General features: G+C 46.7%; 1 protein-coding gene across 4 annotated transcripts in view; it reads left to right on the forward strand.

Moving 5' to 3' along the window:
• NTM (neurotrimin) overlaps positions 1-12042 on the forward strand; it is a 964763-nt gene that overhangs the window by 318445 nt on the left and 634276 nt on the right. The window lies entirely within an intron of this gene.

A 12042-nucleotide genomic window follows, 5' to 3' on the forward strand; every position in this document is an offset into this window, starting at 1 on the left:
TTTCCTCCATAATTGATTAGGAACTGGAGGCAAGAGAGAAACTGTGATTGCTTTTACAGCCTGGGTCTGCAGGCAAAGCACATTTCTGTGTTTGCTTTGTCTCCTGGGACCTGACTCTGTCAGCGGAGGTGGCAGAGTGTTAATAAGGGCTAGCAGACTTGTGTCCCCGGGAGCGAGGTTGCACACCTAGGCAAGAGCCCTGGCGCCCCCGTTATCCTTGGCTGCTTGGCCATCAGCCTCTCCCAGATTTGTCTTCTCATCTGTAATAGATCTGATCCTGGCTCACCCCACCGGCCAAGGTTGATGTAAAGATTAAATGAGATAGTATAGGGGTGAAGCGTCACTGTGCCTGTTTAATGAGTAAGTGAATTTAGTGCACTTAACAGAGCCTTGCAGATAGCAAATGTTCCATAACTACCTTTCTATTATTATGCAAATAGAAGTAACCATGGTGATTTTTTTTACCCTTGCAGCATCTGCCATTCTTCTGGTTCCTGAGCTAGATAGGGCTTCTCATTCAACATTTATTGAGTGAGTTCTATGTGCCAGATGCTGTATCTCTCCTGGGCCTGGGGAGACTTTTTAAATGCAAGCAGAAATGGTAGCTCCTGGGTCTGGGAGCACACAGTCTCGTGGGAAGCCCTGTCCCCGAGTTGAGAGCATGATGCTTAGGTGGGCACCCCACTTAGAATGGGGTGGGATTGCCAGAGAAGGTCCTGATTGAGAAAGCGACTTTCGAGATGGGTTCTGTAGGGGTTGACTTGTTGAGGTTGCGGGCAGGAAAGAGCATTCGGGTAGAAATTATGCTCAGTAACACTTCTGGGTGGGACAGGGATCAAGGCTCTCTGAGAGAAGCACAGAGCCCAAGGTTTCCCTGAAGGATGCTCTCCCCCTCCATATCTGGGAGTGGACATGTGGATAAGGGAGAAATTGCAGGAGTATATTCATTTGTTTCTGAGAATTCTGAGCTTCGCTAGAGGGCAGTGAAGACCGTTAAAAGGTTTTGAAGAGTGCGATTACAAAGAGTGAGGTTAGCCTAGAAGGTTACCTGGATTGCACGGGCCATGGACAGAAGAGGCTGGTGGGCTGCAGTCCATGGGCTCACAAAGATCTGGACACAGCTGAGCAATTCACACACACACACAGGATGCAGAGGAAAGATCAGCTAGGCTGACAAGACAGAGATCCAGAAACTGCCTGCCTGAGGAATGGGTGAGAGAGCAAATACTGCAGTACACCCTCGTGCCCTGTGTCAGCACAGAGGAGCTGGCCCCAGAAGAGGCAGGATGGCGGGGCCTGGGGCTGGAAGGGAAGCCCCCTGCCAGTTCAGAAGAGCCATGACATTGTGGGCTATCAGCACCAGAGGGCAGTGGCGGGCGGGCTGAGACGCAGTCAGTGCGCAGGCTTCAGGTTCAGCCACCGCGAGGGTGGGGCAGAGCCGTCTGCAGGGAGAGCGCTCAAGCGATGTCCAGGCTCTTTTCACCTGAAAATGTCCTGGGGCCAGGCCAAAGATTCAGCTTGAAAAAAATCTCTGCGATCTCACCGACCAGATGCACAGTGGGCTTGCTTGAGACTTCGGGCCACCTGGGGTCCTGTCTACACCCCAGGTTTGATGCTCAGTGCGTGACCTGCCCCACCTATCAGACGGTGCGGGAGGTGGGCTGGGCTTGCCTGGAGGCTTCCGAGAGGATGCCTTTGCCAGCAGTGTGCTTTCACAGGCCCCGTCTCCACAAAGCCTCCCAGTAAAGCTTCAAGTTGCAGATTAACAGTTTCCAGATGCAGGTTAATTCTTTACAAATGTGCTTCAAGCGGCTTACCTGATCTGCAGGGAAATGAGGCAGCTGGCGTGGCCTCAGGGCTCAGGTCCTTCCCCCTTGCACTCCTAGTCCAGTTCTTTGTCCTTTGAGATCGGGTGTGTTTACTTCCTCGGGGGCGCATGTGTGGACTGTGAGTGTCCTGGAGAAGCTTGATCTGCTTTCTGAGAGCGTGGGAGGGCGTCCTGGGGTGGATGGAGATGGACAGCCCTGAACGCCAGGCACTGGCTGTGACTGAGACACTCACCCAGATGCGTCCCACTGAGTCTTCGAGGCAACCCCATGAGAAGACTTATATCCCTGCTCTCAAATGGGGAAACTGAGGCTCGAAGAGCCTTCTGTCCTGAGTCAGCACAGCCAGTGGCCCCCCAGGGTCTGTGAACGCCCTCTGCTGGGGTCTGCGAGCCCCCTGGACTGGGTAGGGGGTTGAGGTCATGAGGAAGGCTAAATTTTGGCCCAGAAAGGGACATACGTATTTAACATTTCAGAACTAGTTAACCAACACCAAATGTGGTCAACACGATGGACCTGTGATCGATCATTCAGGGCCAAGCAGAGGCCGATTCCATCTGGGACCAAAAGACCCATGATCATTCAGAGAACAGATACAGGTCCTCTGCCTGTTGGGCTGGTGGTGGGTGGTCCCCATCACTGTAAGGACAGGGGCGAGGATGGTCAGGCCCAGGACTTGCCAGGATAGGTCCCAGGCAGAGAGGAGGAGAGCGGGGAGGCAGCCCAGGACATAGCACTGACTGCACAGCTGGACACAGCTGAACACCGTCCCAGCGGTTCTGGTCAGAGCCTCCACGTGTCCTGGGTTCAGAGGTCAGGCCAGCATGGCCATTTGCTTCCTCCCTGGACTCTGCAGAGGACAAATACCCAGTCAGATGGCCCCACCTATTTCCCAAGCCTGGGTTAGACCACACACGGGTGTGTTTCCATTTATGATGGACTCTAGGTTCCTTCCAGCATATGGATCTCCCTCTGTCTTGTTGGTCTCCTTTTCTAGAGCTAGATTCGAGGCTATCTGACCTTCTCCTCTTCTAGAACTTCTCTGAGCCTTCTTATCCTCACGTGATAAACGAGCAGGATACTGCTCTCCGGACCCTCCTGAGTATGGAAGGGATCAGTGTGTATGACTGCAATCAGCCCAGGGGATGGCACAGATGAAAGCGAAATAAATATTGGTTTTCTCTCTCCCTTCACCTTTGTGTCTGGAACACGCACACGTGTGCACACACACAGGGCAAACCGCAAACCTTGCCAATAAATCTGTGCAAAGTCAGAGTTAACTTAGAGAATCGACCTGGTGCAGAAGCTTTTAGAGGACTGGCGTGCCTCAGGTGATGGAAAACAATAATAATAAATCTTCGGGAATGTCACCTTGCCCCTGGCACCGAAGACAAGAACCTGAAATGTTAGTGGAATAGCCTTGAGTGTGTGGAGGAAGGCTGAGACAGCCTTCTTCCTGCAGGAGGGGCAGCGGGGTCTGGAGGGAGCCCCTGGAGGGCACAGGGACTGGTCTGGGGATTGTCAGAGTCTGTGATTGTTAATATCCTAGATTGCATGTCAGGATGGCGATGTGAGGAAAGATGGCTGTGCATATGGTACACACAGAGATCACGGGGAAATCTGGAGATGGACTCGCAAATGGGGATGCCTCAGTGCAGAGCTGTGCAGACTTGCACCTCTCAGAGTCCTAGATGCCCCCAGGGAGCTGGTGCTGTCCCGACTGGCATGGTGGTCTTTCTGAGCATGCATCGGGCTGCCCACTGCAGTCTCGTCCAGAGCACTTTACTTTGGATTGTCTGACATGTTGTTCAGCTGCTCAGTCCTGTCGGACTCTTTGCGACCCCATGGACCAGGGAAGCACACCAGGCTTCCCTGTCCTTCACCATCTCCTGGAGTTTGCTCAAACTCATGTCCATTGAGTCAGTGATGCCATCCAACCATCTCATCCTCTGTCATCTGGCTGTTTGACATATTGGTTGATTACTTTCAGTACTTAGGTCCTTCAGTCATTTTGGAGAATTGTTACTTTTCCATTGTCTCTTCAAATATTATTTCTGAGCTCTCTCTTTCTGAAGCTACTGTGAGGCATGGATTTGGTCCTTTTACCATTAACTGCTGTTTCATATTTTTCATTTCTATACATCTGGATGACTTCCAGGTTTATCTTCCATTTTGGTAATTTTATCTTCTCGGATAACGCTTAACCATTCATTGAGACTTTAAAATTTTCATGACTTCATTTTTTACTTCCAAAAGCTCTTTAAGGCTTTACTTTTTCTGTGCCTTAATTTCAGATGTATTTGATTCCTGCTTTTTAAAGCATTTTAAGCTGAGCGATTCTATAGTCTTGATTTGGTCTTCTGATTTTGGCTTCCCAGGTGTCGCAGTGGTAAAGAATTCATCTGCAACGCAGGAGACCCAGGTTTGATGCCTGGTCAGGAAGATCCCCTGGAGGAGGAAATGGCTACCCACTCCAGTGTTCTTGCCTGGAGAACCCCATGGACAGAGGAGCCTGGCAGGCTACAGTCCATGGGGTTGGAAAGAATTGGACCCGACTGAACAGACACACACATGAGCAGTGTTTTGATGACTTAGAGTACTAAGAGGCTGTGGTTCTGTCCTTGTGTGTTTGGTGATGTGGAATCAGGGGCCCGTGATCAGCAGGAGAGGGTGGAGACTGGGGTGCCAGCATATCTCTCCCTCTGTGTTTGGCTCCACAGGGACCCTGGGGAGTGAATCAGCCCAGGAAACACAAATCAGACCCCCAAACCCATCCGGGCACAGGCTGCAGTCACACCTTCCCTGGGGAGACTCAGATGCTCCACCCATCAGGTCTGGACAGACGAGGTTCCTTGCTGTCCTCGTGCTAATTCTGGAATCTTTTCCTCATCCAGCATTTGGCAGCTCTCGAGGGCTCTAGCCTCTTGTGAAAATGTCATCCAGTCCTGTCCTCGATCTCCAGGTTCCCATGAGGACATGGCCCTTCGGCTTCTGTGTCCGCAAGCTGACTCTCCCTCCCCTGGCTCCAGGGAGCTGCATCTCCAGCTCATGCCCTGGCTGCTTTATTCCAAGTCCCTTTCTCTGTTGGCGGTCCTTATAGAATTCCTTTATTTTCCCATGTCAGCATCATCATTAGTAGCAGCCTCATCGTGGCCAGCATTTATTAAGTCCTTTAATACGTGCCAGCCCGGCCCAAATTTCTTGCTACAAATGAACTCATTTACCTTCATAACAACACCATGAGGCAGGTGCTATAATTATCCCCATTTTACAGATGATCAAATTGGAATTTTCTTTAAAGCAGGGGTCCCCAACCTCTAGGATCAAATGCCTGATGATCTGAGATAGAGCTGATAGAATAATTACAGAAATAAAGTGCACAATAATGCAATCATCTGGAAACTTTACCCCCGCCCCCACCGCCTCCCCCCACCCCACCACCGGTCCATGGAAAAATTGTCTTCCACAAAACCAGTCCCTGGTTCAAAAAGGCTGGGGACCCCTGCTTCAAGGAACACATACTCCCTATTGGAAAAAAAAAAAAAACATCCTAAAGATTTAAGTAATAATTTTATAGCAGAGGAAAAAGAATCAGATTCATAAAGGAAAATTATTTTCCCAGGTTCTCATAGTTACTTTACACCAGAGTCAGGACCATCCCCTTAGCCCAAAGGGGATGAAGTTCTACTCTTTTCTTATATTGTAGACAAAACTTGATCAGCAGAGGGAAATCTGAGAGAAGGTTTGTGGCATCCTCTGCATAAAGGTGGGCTTTGTCACCTGGGTCATGGCTTCTCTGATCTTTCTAACCAACCTCAATACTGGGAAGATAGCAAAAGGATTGTATCATCTGATCACAAAATTGTTATAAAGGACTGGCTGTTAAATTTTGTCTTCCATGAAGGGTGTTTCTCACAAACCCAGAGCCATGTATTTATACAGGTAGAACATCTCTAAAGGAGAGGCTGAAAGATGATCTGGACTTCCTCCCTTAATGTGAGTCATTTTGAAAACAAAAATCTCCCTGCTGAAATCAGTCTCTGGATTAGGCTTTGAAATTACATTTCTATTTCTACAGAGACTGATGGTTGAAAATTAAAAGTCACAGAGAAACACGGGCTCCTTCTGTTACCTTTCAGTCCTAAGGTTTTCTTCTCTTTGTTCACAGAGAAGACTGGTTTTGAAAGCCTGATAGGGTGAGTCAGAAAAAGTGGGACGGGGAGACATCCAGGCCTGGGATCTGCCAGGTCTGATAAAGCAGGAAAGACTAGGAAGAGGCTAGAAACAGCAGCCTCTGAACTGAAGAAAGCAAAGAATCAGCCAGAGAAGCCAGGTGACTGCACAGCTCAGGATAAAGCTCCCAGCTCTGTGTGCTGCCCGTGTGTTTCCCGGCCAGTAAGAGTCCAGAGCCCACGAGTGACCTTCCCCTCCCCAGGCAGGAGAACATGCCAGCAACGTCACGAGACATCTCTAACACTCTCCCCTACCTGTGTGAAGACCTGCATCTCTACCACAAACAACTCTTGTCTCATCACCTGTGCTGTTTCCTCCTGACCCAAAACCTCTTGTCCAAACAAACTACCCCAGGCTCTACTTGTGGGCTTCCTGACTTTGCCAGGCTGCTTTCCTTCCGACATGTTTTATTTCACCTTTTCTTTGACACCAAACCATGGATTTCATCTCCTGCGTGTTAGCAGTCATTCTGATAAGCAGTCATTCATTTCCTTCATAAAACCCGGGGTTGACCCATCCCTGGGTCATCCCCCTTCCTATTCTATGCATTAAACATCCAGCTTGCAGCCTGATTCTTGAATGATGGTGGGAAATTAACCTGGGAAACACACAAGGAAGCCTTTGGGGATGAAAATGATCTTCATCTTGAATATGGTGGTGGTTATACAAGTATATGGGCTTTCCCCATGGCTCAGTGGTAAGGAATTTGCCTGCCAACACAGGATATGCAGGAGATGCAGTTCGATCCCTGGGTCATGAAGATCTCCTGGAGGAGGAAATGGCAACCCACCCCAGTATTGTTGCCTAGAAAATCCCATGGACAGAGGAGTCTGGCAGCCTATGGTCCATGGGGTCACAAAGAGTAGGACATGACTGAATGACTGAGCCCAATCAATCAATGCACAAGAATGACAATACACAAGTATTTACAATTATCAAAGTTCATTGAGTGGTGCACTTAAAATGTGTGTAAACTATACCTCAACAAAGGTGACCTTTCCCGGCAAAAACGTCCCATACTGGACAAAGAAGGGCTCAGATCACTGATGTTCTCACATCTTCTCTAAGTCTAATCTGGGAACAAAAGTGGGCTGGACTACAGAGAAGATGCTGAATTTAAAAATGAAGTTTCCAGGAATAAATTTTTAACATGAGAGTCTTTGAATACCTATGATAGTCATGCACTGTGCTGGGACCTGGGTCTAGGGATAAAACTCTGATGTAAGTTTGTAGTGTAACAGGGAAGCCAGAGAAGCAGGAAGGTTCAATTCAGTGGATAAGTGCTGAAAGTGGGAACCAGGGAGGTGAGCAAACCCAAGTGAAGCAAAAAAGATTTTCTGAAGGAAGTTGTGTGTATAGGACTAGGGATCAAGAGGAAACCTCCAGCATCACTAGTCAAAGTGGCAACCAGAAAGTATCAGAGATGTGTGTGTGTATGTGTGCATGCGTGTGTGTACACACACACGCATGCACAGGCATATTCAGTGTCTTGAACTAGACCACAGCTCTGAAGACCCACGACTCTTCACCACATAGAACCCTGGGTACCACATTTGGGTTGGAAGCTGATTGAGGGGCTGGGAAATTATCAGCTACTATGATGCTGGGCACAGTTTCCTGGTCATTCTGTTCAGGGGCGAAAAAGAGCAGCTGGGTTAGCTGTGGTCCCTTTTTCTCTAGGAGTTCAGTTTAATCTTATTTTGTTTGTTATTTCTGACTCTGTTGGTTACCATCCAAGGAATTGTCTTCCTTGGTCAGAGACGCAATGCTTTATTGCAGATATAGAGAGTAATTTCTCTTTTGTTGAAACGTCAGAAATGGCTTTCTAATGGCCAGTCTTCATCCAGTTCCTCCGAGACCGTTTGTGCGTCTCTGATGTTGCTTGTCCTGAGGCTCTCTTCTCTTCTTGTTCGCTCCTTTCTGCTTTTCTCCCATGACTTCAGTTCCCATCTATACATTCAGAATGCCTGGTTTTGCATCTCAGCCAAGATCTCGCTTTCTTAGTTCCATATGACCCAGTTGCCTACTGGGTCATAATAATCTTCTTAGCTCCGCGATGACCCAGTTGTTCACTAGGCCGTAGTAATAGCAAGCGCTTCTGTAGCGCTCACTCTGAGCTAGGCGTCATTCCAAGCACTTTAATGACTAACTCATTCAGTCTCCGCAGCAACACTTCAAGGAAGGTGCCGTCATTTCTAAGCATCCTCCTGGGGGTGCCATCCACAAGCCTCAAACTCAGCGTGTCCACAATGACGTCACAAGCACTTCCCTAAAACCTGCACCTCAGCCTTATCCAGTTCACATTTCAATGACTGACATCATCTTCCCACTGGCTGCTCAACCATGAAACCTGGAAATCTCCCTTGACCTTTTCCATATGCAGTCTATATTCGGTCACCAGCTTTGCTCTGCTACCCAGGTCACACCTAAGGCTTTCTCTTGGGAGTGGATAGCTTGGAATCCTGAATCTCTGCCACTTTACAGCTGCAAGTCCTTGTAGAAATTACCTAAACTCTCGGAGAGCTTGTCTATTGGGTCAGTTGGTTAAGAATCCATCTGCAATGCAGGAGACAAAGGTTTGATTGCCTGGGTCAGGAAGATCCTCTGGAGAAGGAAATGGAACCGACTCTGGCCTGGAAATCCCCCTGGACAGAGGAGCCTGATGGGCTATAGTCAAAGGGGTCACAAAAGAGTCAGACACAACTTAGCAAATGAACAAACTCTCTGAGCCCCAGTTTCATGGTGAGAATGAAAGACATTAAAACATGGAACGCATTTAGAATGGTGCTTGGAGTATAGTAACGAAGTATTTCTTCATCTGTGCCAGTTTCACTAACGAGAACGAGGCAGATGGTGACAGCAGACCTGGGGTTGCATCCTTTTTGTCACTAGCCATCCCTGTGATTTGGTCAGGTTGACTGATTCACTGGTCCACCTTCTTCATCTAACGAGATGATCTGAGGCACCCACAGGGTCCTTGTGAGGAGTAAAGTAGAAACTGGGTGGAAAGCCCCAAACACAGCGTCTGGCATATGATAGACATGCAATAAATGTATTTCTCTGCTCCCCTGAACACGGCTGTTATCCGCACCACCACCACCCCATTTCCACGTCTAAGAGGTAAATAATTAGTTGCCAGAAAAGCTTCTGGAATGGGAAGGAGTGAGGGACCAAGTCAGCAGATTTGTGAGCTTTGCCATGAACTACAGCGTCCAGAGCCCTGGGCAAGAATTGTGCCTCTGACATTCCCATCTCTTTCATGTTTCATCCTCTCTCTCTCTCTCTTTTTTTTTTTTTTTTTCAACGAGCTGAGTATCTGGTTAGCTTGTAAATCACGACCTGTAGTTTAACCGTGCACCATGTCCGATACGCACATTTCTGATAAAGTGTAAGCTCCAGCTCTCCCTCCCACTTCATGGAAAGCGCACTCTGAGTGCCCTTTCCTTTCCTAAGTTAATGGTGTGTCAGTGTGGAGGAAGAAGGGCCCAGAGGGACCCAGAGCTGTCCTCTCCCCGCCAGCTAGAGGGCCAGGCATGCCATGGGTCAGCCGCATCTTGTGTGGGCCCAGTACAAAATGAAGGTGCAGGACTCTTGTTCAAAAGTCAGTAAACATTTCAGGTTGGCAGTAGCAGAGCATGAAACCTGTGGCCTCCCTTAAATATACAGAAATTTCCCCAAACCTTTTCCCTTAGCACTGGCTTCATCTTTTTACCTTCGGCTCAGCTCAGACCTCAGAAGCAAAGCCCCAACGTCAGGTCGTCAGTCACTGCACCCACTCTGTGGCCTCGATTTCTCAGACTCTGCTTCTCCAGTGATCTTCACTCCTTCTCTATATAAAGAAAAGATGGGAATGACAAAGATGGGTTGATTTTTGAAAGTCATCATTTAGAGAGTGCTTCTTAGTTCCACACAAAGGGCTTTTGGTGTAATTTTCTGTTTAATCTTTAAGACTCTCTCATCAATGGTTACTGCTTTAACTCCATCCTAAGGAGTAACTCATAGATTTAGGAAGATCAAATATTCTGTCCAAGGTCAGACAGTAAGAAAGCTGGAGCTGGGAACAGAACCCAGAACCTCTGATTCCAGAACAAGGGGGGAGCTTTCAGAGTCTGGAGAGATTTGTGATAAAATGGAACCAACAACAGCAACAAAAAGAGAGAGAGAAACAAACTATATTTGTGACAAGAAGATTGAAGACTATTAAGATGTTAGTTTTTCCCAAGTGACTTTATAGTTTTAAGGCAATTCTAAGCAAAATGCTAATAGTTCTGTTGGAATAGCTATCAGGGGAGAATAGAGTTCACTTTCAGCTTTAGCCATGAAAACCCCCAAAGAGAAGCCAACTGGAGGTTGGGAGGAGCAGCCTGGTCTATTTTAAGTCATTTCACAAACTACAGTGATAGGAACGGTGGGGGTCTGGCACAGGAATCAATAGGTGGGTCTCTGTAACAGAATCGATTGCCCAGAAATACTTTTATGAAGTATAAGATTTGTGGGCATGAATATGACAATCTCAGAAATAAGTTAGGAAAGATACGGGTGTTCAAATAAGTGATGTAGATTTTTCTAATAGTGAAAAATCTATACTGAGCCCAGCTGCAAAGTGAATGACAGATGACAGAGAAGAAAGCAAAACCCAAAGCCGTTAAAACTAGAAGGAAATGCAAGTGAGTTTACAGGTCTGTCTGTGTCCAAAAACTTGGCATAATAAAGGCAGAAAAGTTGATGAATTTGGCAACATTAAATCCTTCTTTATGTCAAACATCATGTAATTTAGCAACAATCAATGGAAGTAATTTTTTAACAATTCCAAAAAATGGTTAATATTTTTAATACATAAATAACTCCAAAACCATGAATATTTCAGTAACAAAATAAGAAAAGGCTCTGAAGAGCTAGTTAAAAAGATGTTAATGAGTAAGAAACAACAAAAACTTCAAATCACTTTGCATCAAAGAAATTCAAATTCATGTGAGATTGAGATGTGCCCTTTTTTTTTGCCTTCTAAATTGCCAAAGGTAAGAAAAATAAATGCTAACTTCACTGTAGCAGTGGGTATTCTCAAACACTATGGTTGGAAAATTAAGCTGTAAAGCTGTTTGACTGCATGCAACAAAGGCATTAAAACACCTACGTCATTTTACCTGGTGTTCCCATTTATGGGATTATATCCTAGGGTGGTTAAAATGTAACTAATAAATGAGTCTTATAAAAAGCTATTTGTTGCGATGTTCTATAAAACAACAAAATAGTGGAAAGGACCTAAACACCCAGCCTTAGAAGAGTGGCTGTGTCAGTGAATATGATGCAAATTATGAAAGTCACAAGTTTCATTCATTCATCAAAAATTCTAGTAAGGACTTTCCATGTGTTTGAAATGATTCGAAACCATGGGAGCACACCAGTGAACCAAACAATAAAAACCCTTGTCCTTGGGGAGCTTACATTTTCGTAGGGAGAAGAGATTAAAAAATAATATAAACCAAAAACTGGAAGATGTAAGTGCTAAGAGGAAAAGTATAGCAGGGTAGGAGATGGGGAGAGACAAAGCATGAGACGGCGGGTTGCATTTCTCAAGTGGAGCATCATAGGTGATCTCACTGGGAAGAGGTTATTTGAACAAACATACGACAGCAATGATGCAGCAAGTGTATTGGGCATTTGTAGGGAGAAGACACATTCCTCTGGGGGGAAAGAGCCTGCAAAGGCCCTGAGATGGGAGTTTGTCCGCTACATTCAAGAAGATTAAGGAAGACAACATGACCAGAACAGAGTGAGCAGGGGCTGGGGTAAGGTAGAAGGTGCTAGAATTAGGGGGTAAGGCAGGGGACGAGGGCCAGAGATGAACGACTTTAGAGCAGAGGTTGTTGTTTGTTTTATTGAAGCATAGTAGACTTACATTATTGTGTTAGTTTCAGGTGTACAGAATCATGATTTACTGTTTTTGCAGATAAGACTCCATTGTAGGTTATTACAAGATAAC

This window comes from Bos grunniens, chromosome 29 (genome assembly GCF_055505025.1).
Source record: "Bos grunniens cultivar Pamir isolate PY7600 chromosome 29, Bosgru_T2T1.0, whole genome shotgun sequence".
Lineage (NCBI taxonomy): Eukaryota > Metazoa > Chordata > Mammalia > Artiodactyla > Bovidae > Bos > Bos grunniens.